The sequence below is a fragment of the Hypanus sabinus genome, chromosome 7 (genome assembly GCF_030144855.1).
Source record: "Hypanus sabinus isolate sHypSab1 chromosome 7, sHypSab1.hap1, whole genome shotgun sequence".
NCBI classification, from domain to species: Eukaryota; Metazoa; Chordata; class Chondrichthyes; order Myliobatiformes; family Dasyatidae; genus Hypanus; species Hypanus sabinus.
This window is the reverse complement of record NC_082712.1, coordinates 9,951,339-9,976,821: the sequence shown is the minus strand read 5'-3', so window position 1 is coordinate 9,976,821 and position 25,483 is coordinate 9,951,339. Positions and strand designations below refer to the sequence as shown.

The 25,483-nt window shown below is 41.1% G+C and overlaps 1 protein-coding gene across 3 annotated transcripts in view; it reads right to left on the bottom strand.

The window, feature by feature from the left end:
- Positions 1-2,240: 2,240 nt before the first annotated feature.
- Positions 2,241-25,483, bottom strand: part of slc5a6a (solute carrier family 5 member 6a) — a 108,598-nt gene continuing 85,355 nt past the window's right edge. The window contains exons 21-22 of one of the 3 annotated variants that reach the window (XR_009513012.1): positions 17,612-17,805; positions 2,241-3,172 (exon numbers count right to left, since the gene is read on the bottom strand). The gene's annotated coding sequence lies outside the window, so the exon portion shown is untranslated. The remainder of the gene's footprint in view (positions 3,173-17,611; positions 17,806-25,483) is intronic. The other 2 variants (XR_009513011.1, XR_009513013.1) reach the window with 2 other exon arrangements.

Sequence of the window (25,483 nt, the reverse complement as noted above, 5' to 3'; positions counted from 1 at the left end):
AATTTTTATCTTATGGGTTAAGGCGTATTCATCTGCTAGCTTGGCAGATTCTGATATGGACTTATTCACCTTCTCATTCAGGTATGTCCAGATATTATCGGGAACACAACCTTTAAATTCTTCGATCAGGATCAACTCTCTTTAAGCGGTAGAAATCCTCCTCCACCCCTTCTGCAGCGCACCAGTGGTCAAAGTACACACACTTCTCGTAGGCAAATTCTGTGAACGTCTGATTCCACTGCTTCCTTAAGTCCCTGAACTTTTGTCTATACGCTTCGGGTACCAGCTCATAGGCCCGAAGGATAGCCTGTTTTGCTTCCTCATAATCCTCTGCAACCTCCGCAGACAACGCCGCATATGCACGTTGAGCCTTCCCTTTAAGTACACTCTGTAACAACACCACCCACTTATCTCTAGGCCACTTCTGGTTCGCGGCCACTTTTTCAAAATGCAAGAAGTACAACTGTTCCGTTGTACAGTTGGGGTCAGTGGCTATGTCCCTTCCGCTCCAGACTAGACCGTTCTTCAGTGATGGACTCGTCACCCAGGCAAGGGCGGACACACACAAGTCCCAACCAGTCTGCCTTCATCCACCATGCTCCGGACCAATTCTCCTGAACCGATCCTCCAGGCCCCCACCTTCCTGTGGGTGCACAACACTCTTTCAGTGTCCACTGGAGTGTCTGAGGGTGTCTCCCCAGACCCGGTTTTATCCCCACTGACGGTGTATCAGCTGTCCATCAACTCAACATGTCCATGTCCATCAAACTAGGCCACACCCTGCTGTCTCCTCAGGAATGTTAACGAGCAAGGAAGTGTCCTTGTAGCGAAAGGTAAATAGTCCGTGAAAAAGCCATAATACATAAAACATTCGTCTCTCTCTGTCTTATCTGTAGCAGGTGCCTCTACCTCTGTTCTTCATCTCTCTCTCTCACTAGCAGCATAGTTCCTGGGGAGGGGAGTGGGTGGTCAGCTCTGGACCCCATTTCCATCGGGTTTGTTCAGCACACATAACAATACCTTGAGCTGATGCCACTTGATTAGCTGATTACATATTTGCATTAGTGAGCAGATGTGTAGGTGTACCTAATAAAGTGACCATTGAGTGTAACTGATTACTGAAAACTACTTTCACCTCTTCCCAGTGCTGACGAAGGATGATTGATCTAAAGCAATAATTCTCTCCCTCCACAGATGCTGGTTGACTTGTTGACTGTTTCCAGAACTTTAAGTCTTTATTCCGCATTTTCAGCAGTTGCCCTTTGCTAGGTTTTCAAGGTCAAATTCATTTATTGTTTAATACGTGCTGTTATATGCTCGTTTGATCTTGACACCAGAATGTACTTTTGTACACTTTATGCATTGCACTGTGGTTTACCGGTTAGTGTAATATTATTGCATTGGACAAACAAGTAACGTGCAAAAGTTGTCAAACTATGTAAATACACAAAGAAAGACAAATAATAGATAGATAGATCCAATGTTGAGAACGTGAGTTGTAGGGTCCTTGAAAATGAGCATTGAAGTGAGTTAATCACTCTGGTCCAGAAGCCTAATGGTTGAATGGTAATAACTATTCCTGGTTGTACATATCCGACACATGCCTAAGCCTCCCGTATCTCTTCTCCAAAATCCCTTGCCTTCGTGACAGCTCACAGGGTATGCAGTACACATGCTAATAATAAATACAACGCTATATATAGCAACTACAAAATACAAAACTATTGATTTGGGCGAAGGTAGCAATACACTCTGAAGCAGTGCGAAAGGAAATGCTAAATTGGCAATAGTTGACAAAAAAAACGAAAGAAACAGATATCAGTGTCCGAGAGTGCGAGTGTACCACCGGGAATGGGATGGAAGAAGCCAGTATCTATCCAGGGACCCGGTGGTTTTGTTTTGATTTGTATTAAGTTACACAGAGCAATCACTGAACTGAAATAAAATCATAAGAGTATCGGATCGTTTGCACGTATGTGCCAAGAGCATATACGACCGAACGATCGGTAGGTGAATCCATTCGGCCTTCAGTGTACGGGAGGCACTCGTCTTTTAAGCGGGTTTTCAAGTGCGCATGTGTTTTGTCTTGGTGAGCCCAGCTAGTCGCTCCCCGTGTGTACAGCGACTAACATAAATCAGTTATAACGTTTAATCACACTACTCCCTTGTCGTTGTTGCATTGTATATACGTAACAAAATCCACAGATAAGTCATACCACATGAAATGAGTTTAGTAAACACTTTATTCATTATGTCATGGTGCTTTTCTAATCTACAATACATAAATTACTGTCAAGGGTTTTAAATTGAAACGTAACAAAAATTAAATTTTTATTCTATGCGTGGCAATTGCAGTATTTGACTTTTAAAACAAGTTTGTCGCGTTTAAAAAATGGGAAGCCAATAAAATTGCTTGAAAAAAAAACTTACCACACACCAGGGGTTGCCAATGTACAGAGATGGGCAACACAAGAGATCCTGCACATGCTGGAAATCCAGAGTAACTGTCATGGTCCCGTCTGGCAATTCCCCATCTTGCTAATTATCTCATTGATTGTGTCTTAATTCCTGTCGGCTGGTACCCAATTATTGCTAGTTCCATTAATTACAGCACACCTGGTTCCCGTTAGCGAACATAGGATAAGAACTCTGGCATTACAGCCATGCTTCGCCAGTTCTGTGGTCGATTCTAGTGTGTGTAAACCTCGTTTCTTGATTCCTTAGGACTGTTAGTTCTAAGCTCCGCTCTATTCCCTGGATATTCTACTTAAACCTTGCTCGAGTCAGGACTCCCATGGTTATCGGCTCCACGTTCGCGACTGTGCTAACGCCTCTTGACCTTGTCTCCGTGCCTGTGTCCAGCACTTGTGTTTGTCCTCAGTCACGCCCTTGCAACAGTAACCTATTGAAGGTTCTCTATTGAAGGTAACCTATTGAAGGTTCTCGGCCTGAAATGTCGACTCTTCATTCCTTTCTATAGATGTTGTCTGACCTGCTGAGTTCCTCCAATACTTTGTGTGTGATACTACAGATTTGAAGCTTAGTTAGAGAGTGTAATGTCCATCTCACTTACTGTTTTCCTGATTATGAAATCGAGACGTTACTTTTCTTATTTGCTGGAATAGGTTCAGGAACTGTTATGTCGCAACACTAAGTTTCATGTCGAAGGAGGCTGTGAAGTGAGCAAAGATATTCTCAGAAATTAAAGAAACAACAGCAAACTCTGCATTCATGATACACTCTCTTCTAGAAATAAAAATGGTATGTCAAAAAAACCCGTGCAAATTTCCAATACATATTTACATCCTACCAAATGAAGCAGTGTCAGACATAGAGGACACAGAGAAGAGAAGTAAATTGGTCTTTTCACTGGATGCATACGATGGGGGGAGGATTAATCGGACGAAGGAAATAATTTTAACACCTCCAGCTCTGAGGGTGGCGCAAAGCCAAAAGGAGATGACAAATTTTCAAAGTGATTCAGAGTTGTTGGTTGAGAGGGCAAGGGGATGGCGGGTGCAGATTAATGTAGGGATGCATGAAGCTAAATATGAAAATGCAGGTTATTAATTTAATAGCGAGGGGAAAACGCCTGGGTGTCCCTGTACGTTGAAATCAGGAATCGGCAGGGACAGTTTGGAATCCCAATCCTTTAACCAACTTATCAAATATCGGATATTAATTGCCCAATAATAAAATCTAAAATTATGCAATGCCAATCCACCTTCCTTCTTTGCCTTCTGTAAGTAGTTTTTTAACTAATCTAGGATTTTTATTCTGCCATATATATGAGGAAATTTTTGAATCAACATTGTCAAAAAAGACTTCGGAATAAAAATTGGTACTGCTTTAAATATATATAAAAACTTGTGTAAAATAACCATCTTAATAGGATTAATCTGACCTATCAGAGTTAAAAATAATGGTGACCATTTAGTGAACAAACATTTAATCTGATCAATTAAGGGAAAAAATTAACCTTAAATAACTCCTTATGATTTTTTGTAATTTTAATCCCTAAGTATATAAAAGAATCATTAACTAATTTAAAAGATAAATTTTCATAAAATGGAACCTGTCTATTTAAGGGAAACAATACATTCTTAGTAAGATTTAATTTATACCCGGAAAAATTACTAAATTGAGCCAACAATGTTATAACTACAGGAATGGATTTCTCGGGATCAGAAATATATAATAACAAGTCATCTGCGTATAATGATAACTTATGTGTATCCATCCCACGAATAATGTCAAAAATGTTCAGTGAGTCTCTAATAGCAATTGCATAATGGACTAAGAGGACAGCCTTGCCTGGAACCCCGAAATAAACGAGAAAAGGGAGATCTTTGATTGTTAGTAAAGACCGAGGCTACTGGAGTAGGATATATCAGTTTAATCCAGGATATGAATGTCGAACTAAAATTAAACTTCTCAAGCACCATAAATAAGTATGGCCATTCAACTCCATCAAATGCTTTCTCTGCATCTAATGAAATGACAAATTCTGAGGTGTTAGGTGAAGGAGTATAAACAATATTCAATAATCTCCTAATATTGAAAAAAGAATAGCGATTTTTAATAAAATCAGTTTGATCTTCCAAGATAATTTGAGGTAATACCTTCTCCAGCCTGATTGCCGGTAACTTGGAAAAGGACTTGGAATCTACATTCAATAAGGATATTGGTCAATAGGATGCACGGTCAGTGGGGTCTTTATCTTTTTTCAATATTAAAGAAATGGAAGATCTATAAAAAGATTGTGGCAGTCTGCCTAATCTAATTGCTTCTTTAAAAACCCTGCATAACCAAGGAGAAAGAGTAGAGGAAAAACACTTTAAAAATTCCACTGTAAACCCATCTGGACCTGGTGCTTTCCCAGAATTCATAGAGGAAATAACCCTTTTAATTTCTGCATCCGTAATAGTAGTTTCTAATATTGAAAGATCATCTAATGATAATTTTGGAAAATTCAATTTCCCAAGAAAATCATGTATGGTATTATGATCATGAGAGAATTCAGAATGATACAGGGAGGTATAAAAATCTTGAAAAGATTTGTTTATCTCTTCATGGTTAACTGTCAATTCACCATTCTGTTGACGAATCTTAATAATTTGACGTTTAACCGAAGCATTCTTCAATTGGTTAGCTAACAGTTTACCCGATTTCTCACTATGTATATAAAAATCAGATCTGGTTTTCATTAATTGATTTTCAATCGAAGATGTAAGTAATAAACTGTGCTCCATTTGAAGTTCAACCCTTTGTTTGTAAAGCTCCTTACTAGGAGCAATCGAATATTTCTTGTCAATTTCTTTAATTTTATCAACTAATAAAAGAGTTTCCTTCTTAATACGTTTTCTCAAACCAAAGGAATAGGAGATAATCTGTCTGCTTATATATGTTTTAAAAGTGTCCCAAAGTGTTCCGCAAGAAATTTCATCTGTGAAATTAGTTGAAAAGAAGAAATCAATCTGTTCCTTCATAAATTTAATGAAATCTGGATCTTGCAGTAAGGTAGAATCAAATCGCCATTGCCTAATACTAGAAGCTGTATCCATTAATTTAATAGAAAGTTTCCTTGGAGCATGAACAGAGATGGCTATAATGTCATAATTACAACCAATTACAGATGGAATAAAATGAGAATCAATAGGAAATACTCAATTCTCGAGTAAGAATGATAAACATGTGAGAAAAATGGAAACTCTTTGTCCTTAGAATGCCGAAATCTCCAAATATCGAAAATTCCGTTATCAGTCAAAAAAGAGTTAATGTAAGTGGCCGACTTATTGGGTAAAGTCTGGGTAGATATAGATCTGTCCAGCAAAGGATTTAAACAGCAATTAAAGTCACCACCCATTATTAACATATATTCATTTAGATTAGTTAGAGAAGTAAATAAGGACTTAACGAAATCAGGATAATCCACATTTGGAGCATAAACATTAACTATAGCAAACTTCGCATTAAAAAGTAACCCAGTAATTAACAAAAATCTGTCATTCGGATCCGAAATAATATCGTGTTGGACAAATGTAATAGAGGAGTCAATAAAAATTGAAACTCCTTTTACTTTGGCATTCGAATTCAAATGGTACTGGTAACCCCACCAAAACCTAAAAAAAATGTTGATTATCCTCTTTCTTCACATGAGTTTCTTGTACAAAAATAATATGTGCATTCAGTCTTTGGAATACTTTGAAAATCTTTTTCCATTTAATCGGATGGTTTAAGCCATTAGTATTCCAAGAGACAAAATTAATGGTCTGAGCCATATTTCTAAAATCAACCTTTTGGTATATAAAGAGTTAACCAGATTATGAACTCATGCACCCGGAAGAGGAGCCAAAAAGGCGCAGACCCGGAAATGACGACAACACGGACATTTTAGTAATTTGAAATCAGCCTAAATGAAAAAACTAAAAAAACTAGTAAAAAGAACCTCCCGCCCACCACCCACGAAAAAAAGATCCTCCTGAGCCTTAAAGAGGCCAGGAAAAAAAAGAAGGAATGATACTAAATCTATCCCCGTATCACCAGAAGGCAACTCCAAATATATAAAGGAGGAAAAAAAGATCCACCCAAACATCAAAAAAGTAATTAACACTATACTAAAACAAACTTAATATAATTGCTAATAATAATAAAAGAATATAACCAGTGGTAACTTATAAATCGGGTTAAAACCAAACAAATAAAAGTTAAAATGTGATAAGAAATGCATTATAGGAAGAAGAAGAGAGAAAAAAATGGCGAAATCAAAAAGAAAAGCAAGAAATATTTTAGAGAAAAAACCACCATCTTAGTTACACAAAAAATGAAAAGGATGTATATCAAACTGTTTAAAAAAATTCACCTTCAAAGGATTAATAATAATGACCAAAATAAAATACAATCGTTAAAGTAAGTAACTTAAAAGGATTAGTACGTCGATAAAAAAAAACTTTAATTGGAATATAAAATGTAGAATAAACCTACACCAATAGCCAGAAATAAAATCTGATTTTGGATACAAAAACTATCTTGTAACGATCAAAACCATACATTTATTAGAGATGAGAATCCAAAGCAGTAGGATAATTCTCATCCAGAAAGCTTCGAGCTTCAGCTGTGGAGAGAAAAACACGTTGTGGTGCATTCGGAGGCGAGATTCTAAGCTTCGCAGGGTATAAAAGTGCTGGTTTTAGATTTTTCTCATAACATTCGGACATCAAAGGTTTAAAAACTAGCTTTGCCTTCATTACTTCTGGGCTAAAATCCTCCACTAATCGGAATTGGAAATCTTTAAGTTTAACCATCCCTAAACGCCGAGCCACACAATTAAGTTGCTCTTTGACATGCACATAGTGAAATCAAACAATTACAGCAGGTGGTTTAGATGAAGAACTTGGTGATCGGCGCATAATTCTGTGGGTACGATCAAGTAATGGAGGACTGTCTGGGAATACAGAAGGGAACGCTTCCTTTAAAAGTTGAGCAAAATACTTCGAAGGAGACACCTTCCGGGAGACCAAGTATGCGGAAGTTCTGTCTTCCGGACCGATTTTCAAAGTCGACGCTCTTGGCTTTAAGTGTTTCCACCTATTTAATCGCCGAAGATAATTTCTGCTCCAGTTTCTCGATTATCAAGTCTCACTTCCGAGCGTCCTCTTGCAAAGTTGCGATTAGAGTTTGCTGCTGTTTAACTTCGAAATCAGTTTTATCCATAGAATCCTGGAAAGCCTTTAGATCTTGTTTGAAAGTTTGTCGTTGTTCTTCAAATTTTTCATTTAAGAGCTCCAATAACATATCATAAGTCAATTCAGTACGTTTAGGATCAGTCTTTTTTTTTTCTTTCCATTGCCGTTAGAATCTTTCCCAGGGTCTCGCCCTTTAGATCTTAAAGCCATTTCTGTACTAATTTCTTCAAAATTCACAGTACACTCTTAAAGATAAGTCCAAAAAAGTAGCAAGAATCTTCTGGTGCAGGTAAAAATATGAGAGGCAGGATTCATGTACATTTGGAGAGGTTTAATATGATTAAGAGTAGTTAGCATGGCCTTGTCCTTATGAGCCTGATTTAATTTTTTGAGGATGTGACTAAACACATTAACGGAGGAAGAGCAGTAGATGTAGTGTATATGGATTTCAGCAAGGCATTTGATAAGGTACCCCATGCAAGGCTTAATGAGAAAGTAAGAAGGCATGGGATCCAAAGGGGCATTGCTTTGTGGATCCAGAACTGGCTTGCCCACAGAAGGCAAAGAGTGGTTGTAGACGGGTCATATTCTGCATGGAGGTCGGTGACCAGTGGAGTGTCTTGGAGATCAGTTCTGGGATCCTTACTATTCATGATCTTTAAAAACATATAAATAATGTGGATGAGGAAGTGGAGGGATGGGTTGGTAAATTTGTTGACAACACAAAGTTCGAGGTGTTGTCAATAGTGCGGAGGACTGTCAGAGGTTACAGCGGGACATTGATAGGATGCAAAACTGGGCTGAGAATTAGCAGATGGAGTTCAACCCAGATGAGTGTGAAGTGGTTCATTTTGGTAGGTCAAATATGATGACAGAATATAGCATTAATGGTAAGACTCTCAGCAGTGTGGATGATCAGAGGGATTGACTGTGGTTAAGATGACATACGCTGTATTGGCCTTTGTCAATCATGGAATTGAAATTAGCAGCCAAGAGATAATGTTGCAGCTATATAGGGCCCTGGTCAGTACTGTGCTCAGTTCTGGTCGCCTCAGACCAGAAAAGGTGCAGAGAAGATTAACAAGGATGTTCCCTGGATTGGGGAGCATGCCTTATGAGGATAGGTTGAATGAACTCGACCTTTTCTCCTTGGAGTGAAGGAGGATGAGAGGTGACCTGATAGAGGTGTATAAGATAATGAGAGGCATTGATCATGTGGATAGTCAGAGGCTTTTTGCCAGGGCTGAAACGGTTGCCACAAGTGGACGCAGGTTTAAGGTACTGGGAAGTTGGTACAGAGGAGATGTCAGGGGTAAGTTTTTTTACTCAGAGAATGGTGAGTGTGTGGAATGGGCTACCAACAACGCTGGTGGAGGCAGATACGATAGGGTCTTTTAAGAGACTTTTAGATAGGGACATGGAGCTTAGTAAAATAGAGAGCTGTAGGTAAGCCTCGTAATTTCTAAGTTAGAGACATGTTCAGCACAACTTTGTGGGCCGAAGGGCCTGTATTGCGCTGTAGGTTTTCTATGTTTCTATATTCCACAGATTCACCACTGTCTTGCTAAATAAATTCCTCCTTATCTCTGTTCTAAAGGGATGCCATTCTATGAATGGCAGATTGAAGTTAATCTTGGCTGTGATGCAAATTGTAGGACATAGACTTTCAAAGTTTCTTGGGAGTACTGTGAGACAGAGAAACTTGGGGATATAAGTCTTTGGTGCTAAGTAAATGAAAGGCATTGGGGACAGAATCAGACTGCGGCTGGAAATTAAGCAGGAACTGTTATATATCATATAATCGAAACTGATTTCGACTAGATCACTTTTGGTTGGTAATATGTTTGGAGTGGATATGATTACAGATTAAACTGATTTAAACTGAACGGAGATAGTTGCAGAGATTCAACAAAGAGCTGATCTCTGAGCGACCACGCCAGGACAAGCTTTGGGTAGACCGGGAGGACAGATCTATGCTGGGTCTGGACTGAGTTAGCTGATTCTGGTGGAGTTGTGATAGGGAACGGCAACAGTTTCCTGTGTTCCTGTTTCTGCTGGTGCCAGGGTGCCGTTTGTTTGGCGAACACATATGCGCGCAAATCAATGATAATGTTTGTGTTTTGAACATAAAATATTACAGCACAGTAGAAGACCTTCGGACGTCGGATGCGCAATGTCGTTGGTCTTCGACCCTCGAAGTTGTGCCGACGTTTTAACTCTACTGGAAGACCAGTCTATTATTTAATTAATTACAGATGTAGGCAGAAAGATCCCTTCAGGCCCACCGAGCCGTCACACTGAGCAACCCACCTATTTATCCCCGCCTAATCACGGGAAGTGACCGATTAACCTACCACTCCGTTCGTCTTTGGACTGTGGGAGGAAACCGGAACCTCCGGAGGAAACCCACGCGCACAAGGGTAAAACATACAAACTTTCGTGCAGAGGACGCCGGGACTGAACTGCAAACTCCAGCTGTAATAGCTTCGGACGAACGGCTACGCAACCGTGGCACTCTAATCCTTCTCCCTGACATTTCCATCCATTCCCCCATCATTCAGCGGGTGTTTACAAGGTGCATTTTACACTACAGGCATCTCAAGCTGATCTACAGCCAATAAACATATTTGAACCGTCACTGTTGTGATGTCGGAACTAATTTCTGCCTAGCAAAGTACAACCTGCAAAGTGATAATAAGTTGTTTGTTGATAAGTCCCAGCTAGGAAGCGTCAGGTGTTTGATTGACTACCCAACGCCAAGCGACTGTCTCAGTGAATCGAGTTTTAGTCACTTAACAACAAGAGCCTTCAGCGTTATAGCATACAGCACCTGAGTTTGTCACTGAAGAGAACGGCGCCCATCAGTAAAAGGGCGAGAGTTTTCAGTCCGAGTGGGATACACAACATCAGCACGGCAAAAGCGTCTGTCCCTGAAGTAAGAGAAGTCAATCCAGACTCGGGCAAAGGGGAGAGCACTATAATACAGCCTCAGTGGACACTTTATTAGCTATCTCGCTGACCTAATAAAGTGGCCGCTGAGTGTACTTCCGTGGTCTTCTGCTACTGCAGCCCATCCGCCTCAGGGTTCGACCTGTTTCGAGTTCAGAGATGCTCTTCAGCACACCACTACAGGGTTATTTGAGTTATTATTGCCTTCCTGTCAGTTTGAACAAGGCTGTCCATTCTCCTTTGACCTCTCTCATTAACAAGGCGTTTTTACACTCAAAACTGCTGCTCACTGAATATTTTTCCTTGTGTTTTTACCAATTATCTGCAAACTCTAGAGACTGTTGCCCGTGAAAATCCCAGGAGATCGGCAATTTCTGGGGTACGCATACCACCTCCTCTACCACCAACAATCATCCCACGGTCCTAGTCACGTTTCTTTCCCATTGTGATGTTTGGTCTTAACAATAATTGAATCTGCTGACCAACTTGACCACGTCTGCATGCTATTATACAATGAGTTCCTGCCACATGATTGATTGATTATGTATTCGTACTAACCATCAAGTGTACGGGTGGAACCAATAAAGTGGCCACCAAGAGTGTAATTCACCATTTAAAAACAACTCTCGATATACTTAACAGCCACCCGAGGGAGTAGTCTGAGCGTCAGCTTTAACATCTCTCGAACACTGCAGCAACCTCTTTACCGTTGGCGTGACCCCGGATCTTTCCAATACTCCACCACCCCTCCCCTCGGTAACTGAAGCGGAAGCTGATCCTTCACAGGTGAGGCTACACCCGCTGATTGCCGTGAGATGCCTGCTCCCCTTCCTGCTCCTCTCCCACACTCTCGCACTCCCGCTGTATCCTGCAGAATGGTTTCTTACCGGGGCTAACCCCCAGCAGGACCTCACTCTGGGGCAGTCGGTGACTGTGGGCCTGATGCCCTGTCCGTAAGGGTAGAAGCCGCGTTTATGACCGTAGCCCAAAGACCAGAACTCCACCGGACGCAGGTCGCCCTGATTGTCCTCCGCACTAGCTGCATTATCCTGGTTAAGGCGTTTCCCTGATCTGCGTCCCCGACGAGCATGTACCGAGTCACTCCGCTTTCCGCTACCCATGATACATTTTCATGGCACCTGAAGGTGACGAAGTGTCGGAAAGGTTCCATCCTCATCCACGTCACTGTGACTGGAATCAGGTAATTCCTGGGCCGTGTGAACACACAGGGCAACGTGGGCAAGGTTCCCTCTGTCCCTGTCATCACTGAGACTTTCCGGCAGCCGAGGGAGAGAAACGACAAAGTCATAGAATCATAGAACACTACCACAACACCTCACACTTTTCTGCATTAAATTCCATATGCTATACCTTCGTCGCTTTCCACTACTCCAGCAGTCTTGGTGGCTGATCGTTGATCCGGATCTGTTTAAAACAATATCCCCATCGCCGGTACCTGCGACAGACTAATCAGAGAGGCAACCATCTACTACCACTTTCTGGCTGCTCCCGCTTAGTCAATGTTGAATTCAACATCCTGAACACCAAGCGACTGAACTTTCTTAATCAGCCTCGCATGCGGGACTTTGTCAAAGGCCTCGCTGATGTCAACGTAGACAATATCTATTGTCTTTCCTTTAGCAACTTTCCTAATAACTTCCTTTAAAAAATCGATGATTCGTTAAACACGAAGCACCGCGCACAAAACCATGTTAACTACCGCTAATCAGTTCCTGTCTATCGAAATGCTTATATATATGGTCACGTGGAATACCTCGTCATTACAGTATCTACGCACTACTCATGCTGACCTGTAGTTTCCTGGATTATTTTTAGCGGTTTTCCTGAACGGAACACCACTAGCTATCTTCCAAACCTTTTTTTAAACAAAACTGGAAAACTACACACAACGATCAGAGATTTATAAACCCATTTTTTAAAAGTTAAGTACCATTACTATCATTTCCAAAACACTGAATTCCCAGAGCGTCCCGCCGGCCTCGGAACTTCCCTGCTGTGCCAATAGAGACGGCACGCTTCCTCTCCAAGGATACCCGGGCAGGAACGTAACCCCAGAAGAATGGCAGGCAGTCGGCTCCGCCAGAGCCCTGGACAGCCCGCCACCTGGACCCGTGATTAGCCATCTTGGCCAGGGAAGACTAGCGGAGCAGACTCAATGGGCTGAATGGCCTAATTGTCTTAAGGTCTTTCGTATTGAGGATATACTTCAAGTTCTCCAGGACATGATAGACCATGAAAACGAGACCAGTGAAACGGAAGAGACGCAAGGCAGTTGTACAACCCAATGTTGAGTTACGATTTTCTGATTTTGCTAGGATTTTGGAATAAAGTACTCATTCGCATTGACTCATTTGCTGCAGGATTCTAGCATGAACTTCCACGATGCTGCCCTGGATTTGAAAGCCCTCCAGGATCATTTTTATGATGAAAGAGAAGCGTTGGTCAGTGAGTCACTCGAGGAAGGAGTCGGTCTCTGCCAAGAATGGAATATTGACGTTGAAAGACGTCAGAGACAAAAGAAACGAATGGCTGATGAGAACTCGAGAGACGCTATGTTAACAGCTAAGGGGGAAATGGAAAGAGTCATGAAGGGAACACTCGACCGTCTTCACGGAGAAATGGACAAAAGGTTCGCTCGTTTGCACGACATTGACTCCAAGTTTGGGTTCCTTCTCGCTGTTGAGAGACTGTGTTACGGCGCCGACAGTAACGACCTAAAGAAGAAGTGTGAAAATTTGGGCGAACTGTACAGCTCTGATGTTCATGGACAGCAGCTAGATGAGAAAATTTTGGATTACAGCATGTTGCTATCAAGGCGGGTCAACATGAAAATATCAAGAACTGAAGAGCTTCTTGAATGGAGATGAGAGCGTCTGCCCCAATCTTCGCGTTGCTATTTAGATAATGCTAACAATCGCAGTTTCCATCGCCAGTTGTGAGAGTTCATTCAGCAAGTTAAAACTAATGCTTTCGTATTCAGAGCCTCCATGGATCAAGGCAGACTCTGTGATCTTGCTCTGCTGAGTGTAGAAAGAGAAGAACTGAAAAAAGTGACTTTGATCACATCATAGACCAATTTGCATCAGTGAAAGCAAGAAAGGTGCAGTTATGACTTTCCTGTAGTGCCATAACTTGCTAATTAAAAGATTAACGAGCTTGACTTGTATTTTTGAGTTGATATTATGGTAAAGTTATCTGCTTCTTTGCCTCCCACAGTAGCCTGGGGTATATCTCATCTGGTTCCGGCAACTTATCCAACTTGATGCTTTCCAAAAGCTCCAGCACATCCTCTTTCTTAATATCTACATTCTCAAGCTTTTCAGTCTGCTGCAAGTCATCACTACAAGCACAAAGATCCTTTCCCATCGTGATACTGAAGTGAAGTATTCATTAAGTACCTCTGCTATTTCCTGCGGTTCCATACACTTCCACTGTCAGGACGCTTGAAAGGTCCTATTCTTTCACATCTTATCCTCTTGCTCTTCATATACTTGTAGAATGCCTTGGGGTTTTCCTTAATACTGCCCACCAAGGCTTTCTCATGGCCCCTTCTGACTCTCCTAATTTCAATCTTAAACTTCTTCCTGCTAGCCTTATAATCGTTAAGATCTTTATCGCTACCAAGTTTTTTGAACCTTTCGTAAGCTCTTCTTTTCTTCTTGACTAAATTTACAGCAACCTTATTACACCACGGTTCCTGTACCCTACCATAACTTCACTGTTTCATTGGAAGATACCTATGCAGAACTCCAAACAAATATCCCCTGTTGATCAGAGGTAGTGCAGCCGTGACACTACCTCTGATCAACAGTGCCATGCCCCCAGCTCTTTTGCCTCCCACCCTGTCCTTTCTGAAACATCTAAAATCCGGCATTTGAATTAACTATTCCTGTCTCTGAGCCATCCAAGTCTCTGTAATGGCTACCACATCATATCTCCAAGTACTGATCCACACTCCCAGTTGATCTGTTTTGTTAACAATACTCCTTGTGTTAAAATAGACACATCTCAAACCATCTGACTGAGCACGTCCCTTTTCTATCACCTGCCTAACCTCACTCACACACTGTTTCCAAGCTTTCTTTTTGTGAACCAACTGCCTCTTCCCCGGGCTCTTCAGTTCGGTTCCCACCCCCCAACAATACTAGTTTAAACTCTCCCCAGTAGCCTTATCCAACCTCCCCGCCAGGATATAGGTCCCCCGGGATTCAAGTGCAATCCGTCCTTTTTGTACAGGTCACACCTGCCCCAAAAGAGTGCCCAATGATCCAGAACTCTGAATCCTTGCCCACTGCTCCAATCCCTCAGCCACGCATTTATCCTCCACCTTGTTCTATTCCTGTACTCACTGTCACGTGGCATAGGCAGTAATCCCGAGATGACTACCTTTGTAGTCCTGCTTCTCAACTTCCTTCCTAACTCCCTGTAGTCTTTTTTCAGGACCTCTTCCCTTTTCCTACCTATGTCATTGGTACCAATATGTACCACAAACTCTGGCTATCCTACCTCCCATTGCGGGATATCTTGGACGCGATCTAAAACATCCTGGACCCTAGCACCTGGAGGCAAACTACCATCTGAGTTTCTTTCCTGTGTCCACAGAATCGCCTATCTGACCCCCTAACTCTAGAGTCCCCTATCACTACTGCCATCCTTTCCCTTTCCCTACCCTTTTGAGCCACAGTGCCGGACTCTGTGTCAGAGGCACGGCTACTGTCGCTTCCCCCAAGTAGACTGTCTCCTCCAACAGTACTCAAAAAGGAGTACATTGTGAAGGGGTAAAACCACAGGGGTACTCTCCAGTACCTGACTCTTCTCCTTCCCTCTCCTGACTGTTACCCACTTGTCTGTCTCCCGTGGCCCTGGAGTGACCACCTGCCTGTAACTCCCTTCTATTACCTCCTTTCTATTGTACATTTCCCTAAGTAAATCTATTCCCAATTTATGCTCCCCATTTCCTACCTAATAGCATCATAATTCATCCTCCTCCAATTAAATAATTCTCCATACTCTCCACTCCTATCCCTTTCCGGTCATGTGTGTGCTGGCAATGTCAAATCCCAACTGCAGATGAAAGCCCAACTACAATGCAGAGACGGCAATCAAAACTTATTCACAAGAATCCCAACAGAACATCAGTGACTCGACTGAGCATCAACGCAAGATACTGCGTTCTCAAAACTAGGACCCCATAATAGTATTAATCGAGCATCCAGTTAAAGAGTACAAGTAACACAGTATCCTTGTGTCTCTTAACAAGGTTAAACAGAAAACACTAGGGATTAGCCACACTAGTAGAACAACAACTAGCCCAATACAGCTGCTCTAAAAACCACAAAAACCCATGCTCTCCAGGCCCAAAGAGCTCATTACATCTCCAAAGTTATAGGTAGCGAAGTTCAGGCAGTTGAGGACTCTGTCTGTGAAATGCTTTCCTACTGACCTAATCGGTTGTTCACCACCAAATCTAATATGGCCTCTCCTCTAGCCGCTCTGTCTTTATATTGTGCACGTAATCCCTTCTGAGCACACATAACAAATAACACACTATCCAAATCTTCCACGCCAAGGAGGTGCCAATAAATATTATGGAAGTTGAAGCCCCTTCACCTGCCCCCTGTCAACAACCCTACTATTTTTGCAGTTTTCCAAAGTCTACCTCCCGATTTGTTCCTGTGTCTCTGCTGTTATTGCCATCATGATGAGAGCTCTGTAGAAGCACTCAACAGCTTGTTTTTCCCTTCATATTTCTGACTTCAAACCACGCAGACTTAATTTACAATGCCTCAGGGTGTCCTCCCTTTCTGCTGTGATTCCATCCAGGATTAGCAATGCCATTCCCCCACCTCTTTTGTTTCTCTCCATGTCCCTTTTGAAACATCTGAACCCCTGGAACATTCAGCAGACAATCCTCCTTTTGTGATACCCAAGTCTCGGTAACGACCACAATATCGTAGTTCCACGTGCTAACCTATGCTCAAAGTTCATCACCCTTGTTCCAGATACTTCTTGCAAGGATATTGGTCTCCCTCAAGTTAGATTCTCAAAATTGTTTCCCCAGTGTGGAAACGTCAAATATTAGACTCCAAAGGTCAAAGTACACATATGTCATCATTTACTATCTTGAGATTTGTTTCTTGTGGGCAAGCTCAGTAATTCCAAAAACCACAACAAAATCAATGAAAGACCAATGAAAGAGAAAATAATAATAACATAAATTTGTTCATGAAAATCTTCAGAGAGCCACAATACAATAGAATGCCACTACAATAAACTGAAAGTTCCCAGCAATTGAGAAATGACTGTGTCTGACCACACCTGTACCTCAGGTTTTGCCATCTTGAAATGAGAGCAATAAATGAGAATAAAACTTCTGAGGATATATTTTCATCAATGGAAACAGGATTCAGCATGTAGAATTATAACACTATAGTCATTAGTAAGACTTGGTTGCAGGAGGGACAGAACTGGCAGTTTAATGTTCCAGCATTCCGCTGTTTTAGCTGTGATAGAGGGAAGGGATTTAAGGGGTGGCATTGCTAGTCGGGGAACATGTCATGGCAGTGCTCAGACCAGAGAAGAGAACTGATTTACTGAGGACGCATGGGTTTTAAAGGTTTTTAAATACAGAGGAATTTAAAAGAAGGGATGACCATGTTAACATCAAGCACACAACAGTCCGTGGGATTTAAGAGGAGCAAATTTATAGAGAGAACACACTGTTGCAAGAAACATATGGTTGTGATAGTAGATGATTTTAACTTTCCACTGGGTATCTCATACTGCAAAAGGGCTGCATGGAAAAGACTTCATCAACTGTGCTCAGGAAAGTTTCCCTAATTGGTAAATTGTTGTCTCAAATAGACAGAGTGTGTTACCAGATCTCTTATTAGGGAACGAGGCAGGGCAAGTTTATGTAGGGGAACAGTTTGATTTCATCATCATAATGGCATTACCTTCAAGATGACTATGAAGAAGGAAGAGTCTGGTCCTCCAGTTGAGATTCTAAATTTGACAAAGGCCGATTTTGATGGTATCAGTAAGGATCCAGCGAGTGTTGATTGGGATAGGTTGTTCTCTGGGCAAGATGTATTTGGTAAATGGAAGGTCTTCAAAAGTGAAATTTTGTGAGTACAGATTTTGTATATTCCTGTCAGAATAAAAGGCAAGGAAACATGTTTAGGGAACCATGGTTTTCAAGAAATATTGAGGCCCTAGTTGAGAACAAGAAGGAGATGCATAGAAAGCATCAGCAGGTAGAAACAAATGAGGTACCCTGGGAGTATAAGAACTGGAAGAGAAGGAAGGAAATCAGGAGGACTATAAACATGAGACTGCTCTAGTAGACAAGCTGAAGGAGAATACCCAGGGCTTCTACACATAGGTACACACATTCTACACATATGCTTCTACACATTCTACACGATTTACTAGGATGTTACCTGGGTTTCAGCACTTACGTCGATTTACTAGGATGTTACCTGGGTTTCAGCACTTACGTCGATTTACTAGGATGTTACCTGGGTTTCAGCACTTACGTCGATTTACTAGGATGTTACCTGGGTTTCAGCATTTAAGTTACAGAGAAAGGTTGAACAAGATAGGTCTCTATTCATTGGAGCGTAGAAGGTTGAGGGGGGGATTTGATCGAGGTATTTAAAATTTTGAGAAGGACAGATAGAGTTGACGTGAATAGGCTGTTTCCATTGAGAGTAGGGGAGATTCAAACGAGAGGACATGATCTGCAAGTTAGGGGGCAGAAGTTTAAGGGAAACACGAGGGGGTATTTCTTTACTCAGAGAGTGATAGCTGTGTGGAATAAGCTTCCTTTAGAAGTAGTAGAGGCCAGTTCAGTTGTGTCATTTAAGGTAAAATTGGATAGGTATATGGACAGGAAAGGAGTGGAGGGTTATGGTCTGAGTGTGGGTAGGTGGGACTAGGTGAGATTAAGAGTTCAGCACGGACTAGGAGGGCTGAGATGGCCTGTTTCCATGCTGTGATTGTTATATGGTTATATGGTTGTTATATGTTAAGAGCAAATGGATAGCAAGGGACAAAATTGGTCCTCTGAATGATAAGAGTGGTCACCAATGCATGGAGTGGAAAGCAAAGGAGGAAATGTTTTTTGTATCTGTAATTATTTGGGAGTCATAGAGTTATAGAAAAATATAGCACAGAAACAGGCCCTTCTGCCCAGCTATTTAAACTGCATACTCCCATCAACCTGCACCTAGACCATAGCCCTCCATAACCCTACCTTCTACATACCTATCCAAACTTCTCTTAAATGTTGAAATCAAGCTTGCATGCACCATAGGCATTGGCAGCTCATTCCAACATCTCAACCTCTCATGATTGAGCAAACAAGTTACCCCTCATGTTCCCTTAAACTTCTCACCTTTCACTCAACCCATGACCTCAGATCGTAGTCCCAGCCAACCTCAGTGAAAAAAGTCTGCTAGCATTTACCCAATCTATACCCCTCATAATTTTGTATATCCCTATCAAATCTCCTCTCACTCTTTCATGTTCCAAGGAATAAAGTCCTAACCTATTTAATTTTTCCTTATAACTTATGTCCACCAATCCCAGTAACATCCTTGTAAATGCTAATGTTTCTTTCTTTTAAAAGGCTCTAAGAATTAGCCTGGATTTATAGGCCAGTGGTGCTGGACATTAGTTGTGGGAAGTCATTGGAAGGTGTTCTAAGGGACAGGGTATATAGTTATTTGGATAGATAAGGACAGATTAGGGATTGGAAACCTGCTACCTGCATGGTAGTTCATATTTAACCAAACTTATAGATTTTTTTCTAGGAAATTACCAAGAAGGTTGAGGAAGGCAAGACAATGGATGTTGTCTTTATGGACTGTAGCAAAGATCTTTGACAAGGTCCCACATGGGTGGCTGGTCACGAGGACTGAGTTATCTGGCATTCAAAATGAGGTAGTAAATTGACTAGACATTGGCTTTCCAGAGCAAGCTGGAGAGCAGTAGTAGATTGTACAACCTCCAACTCCAACTCCAACTCCAGCCTTGACCTCCGGGACAGGTCTTTACGCAGTGCCACTGGAAACCCCTTCCCCCACCATCACTCCATAATCCTGTCTCTCTCAGGTCCCACTGCCAGCTTCCAGGTCATGGAGACTCCATCTTCCATCCCTGACCACTCCAGACCTCTCTTCTTCTCAGACACCACCAATCCAATTTCCACATCCGTGCCAGGTTTTCACCATTTCCTCCAACTTTTCCCTCTCTGAGACAGAGCCTTCTGTCCTCAGTAAGACCTCACTTTCGACCCCCTGTGCCCACACTTCAGTGAGTTCCGTGCCAGCCACTATGCTGAGCTCTTCTTCTGCCATATCCATCTCCGAGCCTCTTTCTTTGGCAAGGATTCTCCACCCAGCACTGATAACCGCCTTCTCCCAACTACAACATTCCTCCTCTTCCTGGACACCTCGCCCCGATCTTCTGCCTGCTCTGGACCGCTTCATTGCCAACTGCTGATGGGACATTAACCGTTTCGACGTTAACACTCCTCTCTCCTATTCCAACCTGTTTATCTATTTATTTGGTCATTTATGTTTCTCTTTATCTAATTATTATAATTTTTGCATTTTTTCTGAGGTATGGTTAGAGCCAAACATGCTCAGTTCTCAATTGCTAGGAACTTTTGGACTACTCTGATGGTGTTTAGTACTGTGGCTTTCAGGAGATTGACATAAATATTGCTGAATAGCCCTAATTGTTTAATGCTATTGTGTAGTGAGATTGAGATGATACCAGTGGTAGATATTACTATTGGGACAATGTAGAGCATTCTGACAGGCAGGAGAACTGTCTGGTATGGGAGTGGGGGTGGGTGGCTACTGCACAGGGCCAAAAGAAGCTGTAGAGGGTTGTAAATTTAGTTGGCTCCATCTTAAGCACGAGCCTCCAAAGAACCCAGGGCATCTTCAAGGAGTGGTGTCTCAGAAAGACAGTGTTACCATCAGGTAGGAAGTACAGAAGACTGAAAGCACACACTCAGCGATTCAGGAACAGCTTCTTCCTCTATGCTTTCTGATTCCTAAATAGACATTGAATCTTTGGACACTACCTCACTTTTTTAATATATATTATTTCTGTTTTTGAACAATTTTAAAAATATTCAATATATGTATACTGTAATTGATTTACTTATTTATTTATTATTCTTTTATTTTATTCATTTATATTTTTTCTTAATTATTATGTATTGCATTGAATTGCTGCTGCTATGTTAACAAATTTCACGACACACTATTGATAATAAACCTGATTCTAATTCTGATATATACCCTGTTCATATTCCATAGTCTTTCAATTTCCTCTTTAAATTCAGCATATTTCTGGTGTTTTTCACTTATTGATTTGTGTATGTTATGTGTTTGGAAGAGCTATATCTATTAAATAAGTTGATCTTGCTTGTTTATCCTGTAATATTATATGCAGGTGGCTATTCTGTATTGTCCTATCTGTAATAATGGATTGGTCATGATATGGTTTGTGGGATTCTGATTCTAAGCTGGGTCAGGCTTGTATTGATAGTAAGGTATTTTATGAATTTGCATTTTAAAGCAAGATTTTGGTGAATGATGTTGGCCACTTGATTGAGACTGTGTAAGTCATCAGATTGAGTTAAACTGCTGCAGGATCCAGTAATGTGTTGCTTCTGATTTCTCTTGGGATTTTCTGCATTTATCATCTTGAATTTGTTGGTCTTCTATTATGTTTTTTATTAATCGTTTTGCCCTATATTGACACATGGAACCCTTCTGTTTCTGAGAAGAGGTCTCCAACTCTGAGCCAGGCATTCAACATTTCCTTGCCAACATATAGTCTGCTCAGATTGGTGGGATGTCTTCCATGGAGAGTCATGCTCTTCCATTAGTTAACTGTTTTCTCCTATAGTGATATATTTTTTTCATATTTCTTGGTTGTGCTTTCATTTCAGTTCAGTAGTGTTTATTTGTTATTGGAATTGCATATGCTCGCATGGAGTGCTGAATCCAGTTTTCATTGATGAAAATATACCCCTAGCTGTTTTATCTGACTGTTGTATAAATGTTATATGTCTGTTAATCCTCTTCCTTCTTCTGTCTGAGGCAGTATTATTTTAAGTGTGTTTGAATGTACATTGTGACTAGATTACTAAAATTGTCATTTCAGTTCTTAATTTTGTTTGTATATTTTCCAGATCAGTTTTGGACCAAGATATTAGACCACAGAATATGTTAATATGGGTATAACAAAAGTGTTTATGGCCTTTGTTATATTTTTACTGCTGAGCTCTGTTTGGCTAATTTTCTTAAGCCTTGAAGTAAATTTTGTCAAAAGTTTTGCCTTGATCACATTATGATCTATCTTCTTTGCTTGTTGATATCACAGATACTTATAAGTTTCATATTCATCCATCAGTTGTGTTGTGTCCTGCTGCTCTGTTTTGCATTCTGTTTGCTCTGTTGCACCTTCATTATGTTTAATATTCTGCAGTTATCTAGTCCAAAATTCATGTTCATATTTTTTGAAAACAGTTTTACTATTTGAATTGATTGATTTAGTTTTACTGATGAAGGAGTATATCATTTCAAATTGTCCATGTATAAAAGGTGTATCAAGGTACAACTTGTTTCATTGTTTCTGATTTGATACCCAATTTTCGCCAAATTCAGTAAATTAGAGAGCACACTCAACTGAACACCACTCCATTCCCTTTGCAATCTTTGATCATTTCTTTCTCAATTTCTGCTGGAACATTGTTTACATTTACATTATTTATTATTATATTGTAATTTGCCCTTTACTATGCCTATTGTCTTGTTTATTAATTATTATACCATCTTGCACTGTTTTGTGCACTTTATGTAAGTAGCATGTAGGTCTGAAATCTAATGTAGCTTTGTGTTGCTTCACATAGTCCAGTGTAGTTTTATGTTGTTGCATATAGCACCAGGGTCCTGGAGAAACATTTCATTTTTACTGTGTACTGTACCTGCAGTTATGGTTGAAATGACAATAAAAGTGACTTGACTTGACTTGAAAAGCCAGACAAAACCATAGTGGTCTTAGAGAGTCGCCTTGGAAAATTGGTTGGTTTATTTTGATAACAGTGGCTGTTTTTTTTTTGGTTGTTAAATAATAGGGTGATTATAGTACACCAATGCTTCATTGTATACTGTTGGGGGAGATGTCTCATCAGGGGAAGGCAGCAGCAGCTGAGTTCATTGCACCATGGGTGGCTCTGCGGCACAGGAGGGAAGGAAAAGGAGTGGGAGAGCTATAGTGATAGGGGATTCGATTGTAAGGGGAATAGATAGGCATTTCTGCGGCCGCAAAAGAGACTCCAGGATGGTATGTTGCCTCCCTGGTGCAAGAGTCAAGGATGTCTCTGAGCGGCTGCAGGACATTCTGGAATGGGAGGGTGAACAGCCAGTGATCGTGGTGCACAAAGGTACCAACGATGCAGGTAAAAAACGGGATGAGGTCCTACAAGGTGAATTTAGGGAGTTAGGAGATAAACTAAAAAGTAGGACCACAAAGGTAATAATCTCTGGATTACTACCAGTGCCACGTGCTCATCAGAGTAGAAATAGGAAGATATTTCAGATGAATACGTGGCTTGAAAAATGGTGCAAGGGGGGAGGGATTCAAATTTCTGGGGGAGGTGGGACCGGTATAAACAGGACGGTCTGCACCAGGGCTGAACCGGGACCAATGTCCTGGGGGAGCGTTTCCTACTGCTGTTCAGGAGGATTTAAACTAATGTGGCAGGGGGATGGGAACAAGTGTAGAGAGACAGAGGGGTGTAAAATGAGGGTAGAAGCAAAAAGTAGTAAGGTGAAAAGTAAAAGCAGCAGGCAGACAAATCCAGGGCAAAAAGCAAAAAGGGCCACTTTTCAACATAATTGTATAAGGGCTAAGAGTGTTGTAAAAACAAGCCTGAAGGCTTTGTGTGTCAATGCGAGGAGCATTCGTAACAAGGTGGATAAATTGAATGTGCATAGTTATTAATAAATATGATATAGTTGGGATCACAGAGACATGGCTCCAGGATGACCAAGGATGGGAACTCAACATCCTGGGATAGACAGGAAAGAAAAGGAGGTGGGGTAGCAGTGCTGGTTAGAGAGGAGATTAACGCAATGGAGAGGAAGGACATTAGCCTGGAGGATGTGGAATCGATATGGGTAGAGCTGCATAACGCTAAGGGGCAGAAAACGCTGGTGGGAGTTGTGTACGGGCCACCTAACAGTAGTAGTGAGGTTGGGGATGGCATTAAACAGGAAACTAGAAATGTGTGCAATAAAGGAACAGTAGTTATAATGGGTGACTTCAATCTACATATAGATTGGGTGAACCAAATTGGTAAGGGTGCTGAGGAAGAGGATTTCTTGGAATGAATGCAGGATGGTTTTCTGAACCAACATGTCAAGAACCAACCAGAGAGTAGGCCATTCTAGATTTGGTATTGAGCAATGAGGAAGGGTTAGTTAGCAATCTTGTCATACGAGGCCCCTTGGGTAAGAGTGACCATAACATGGTGGAATTCTTCATTAAGATGGAGATTGACATAGTTAATTCAGAAACAAAGGTTCTGAACAAAGAAGGATAACTTTGAAGGTTTGAGACTTGAATTAGCTAAGATAGACTGGCAAATGATACTTAAAGGGTTGACGGTGGACATGCAATGGCAAGGATTTAAAGATCGCATGGATGAACTACAACATCCCAGTTTGGCAAAAGAATAAACCAGGGAAAGTAGTGCACCCATGACTGACAAGGGAAATTAGTGATAGTATCAAGTCCAAAGAAAAAACATATAAATTAACAAAAAAAAAAGCGGCACACCTGAGGACTGGGAGAAATTCAGAGACCAGCAGAGGAGGACAAAGGGCTTAATTAGGAAAGGGAAAAAAGATTATGAGAGAAAGCTGGCAGGGAACATAAAAACTGACTGTAAAAGCTTTTATAGATATGTGTAAAGAAAAAGATTGGTTAAGACAAATGTAGGTCCCTTACAGTCAAAAACAAGCGAATTGATCATGGGGAACAAAGACATGGCAGACCAATTGAATAACTACTTTGGTTCTGTCTGCACTAAGGAGGACATAAATAATCTTCCAGAAATAGTAGGGGACCGAGTATCTAGTGAGATGGAGGAACTGAGGGAAATACATGTTAGTAGGGAAGTGGTGTTAGGTAAATTGAAGGGATTAAAGGTAGATAAATCTCCAGGGCCAGTTGGTCTGCATCCCAGAGTACTTAAGGAAATAGCCCAAGAAATAGTGGATGCATTACTAATAATTTTTCAAAACTCCTTAAATTCTGGATTAGTTCTTGAGGATTGGAGGGTGGCTAATGTAACCTCACTTTTTAAAAAAGGAGGGAGAGAAAAACTGGGGAATTATAGACCGGTGAGTCTAACTTCGGTGGTGGGGAAAATGCTAGAGTCAGTTATCAGTGTTGTGTTAACAGTACATTTGGAAAGAGGTGAAATCATTGGACAAAGTCAGCATGGATTTGTGAAAGGAAAATCATGTTGGACGAATCTTATAGAATTTTTTGAAGATTTAACTATTAGAGTGGATAGGGGAGAGCCAGTGGATGTGGTATATTTAGATTTTCAAAAGGCTTTTGACAAGGTCCCACACAGGAGATTAGTGTGCAAACTTAAAGCACATGGTATTGGGGGTATGGTATTGATGTGGATAGAGAATTGGTTGGCAGACAGGAAGCAAAGAGTGGGAGTAAACGGGACCTTTTCAGAATGGTAGGCAGTGACTAGTGGGGTACCGTAAGACTCAGTG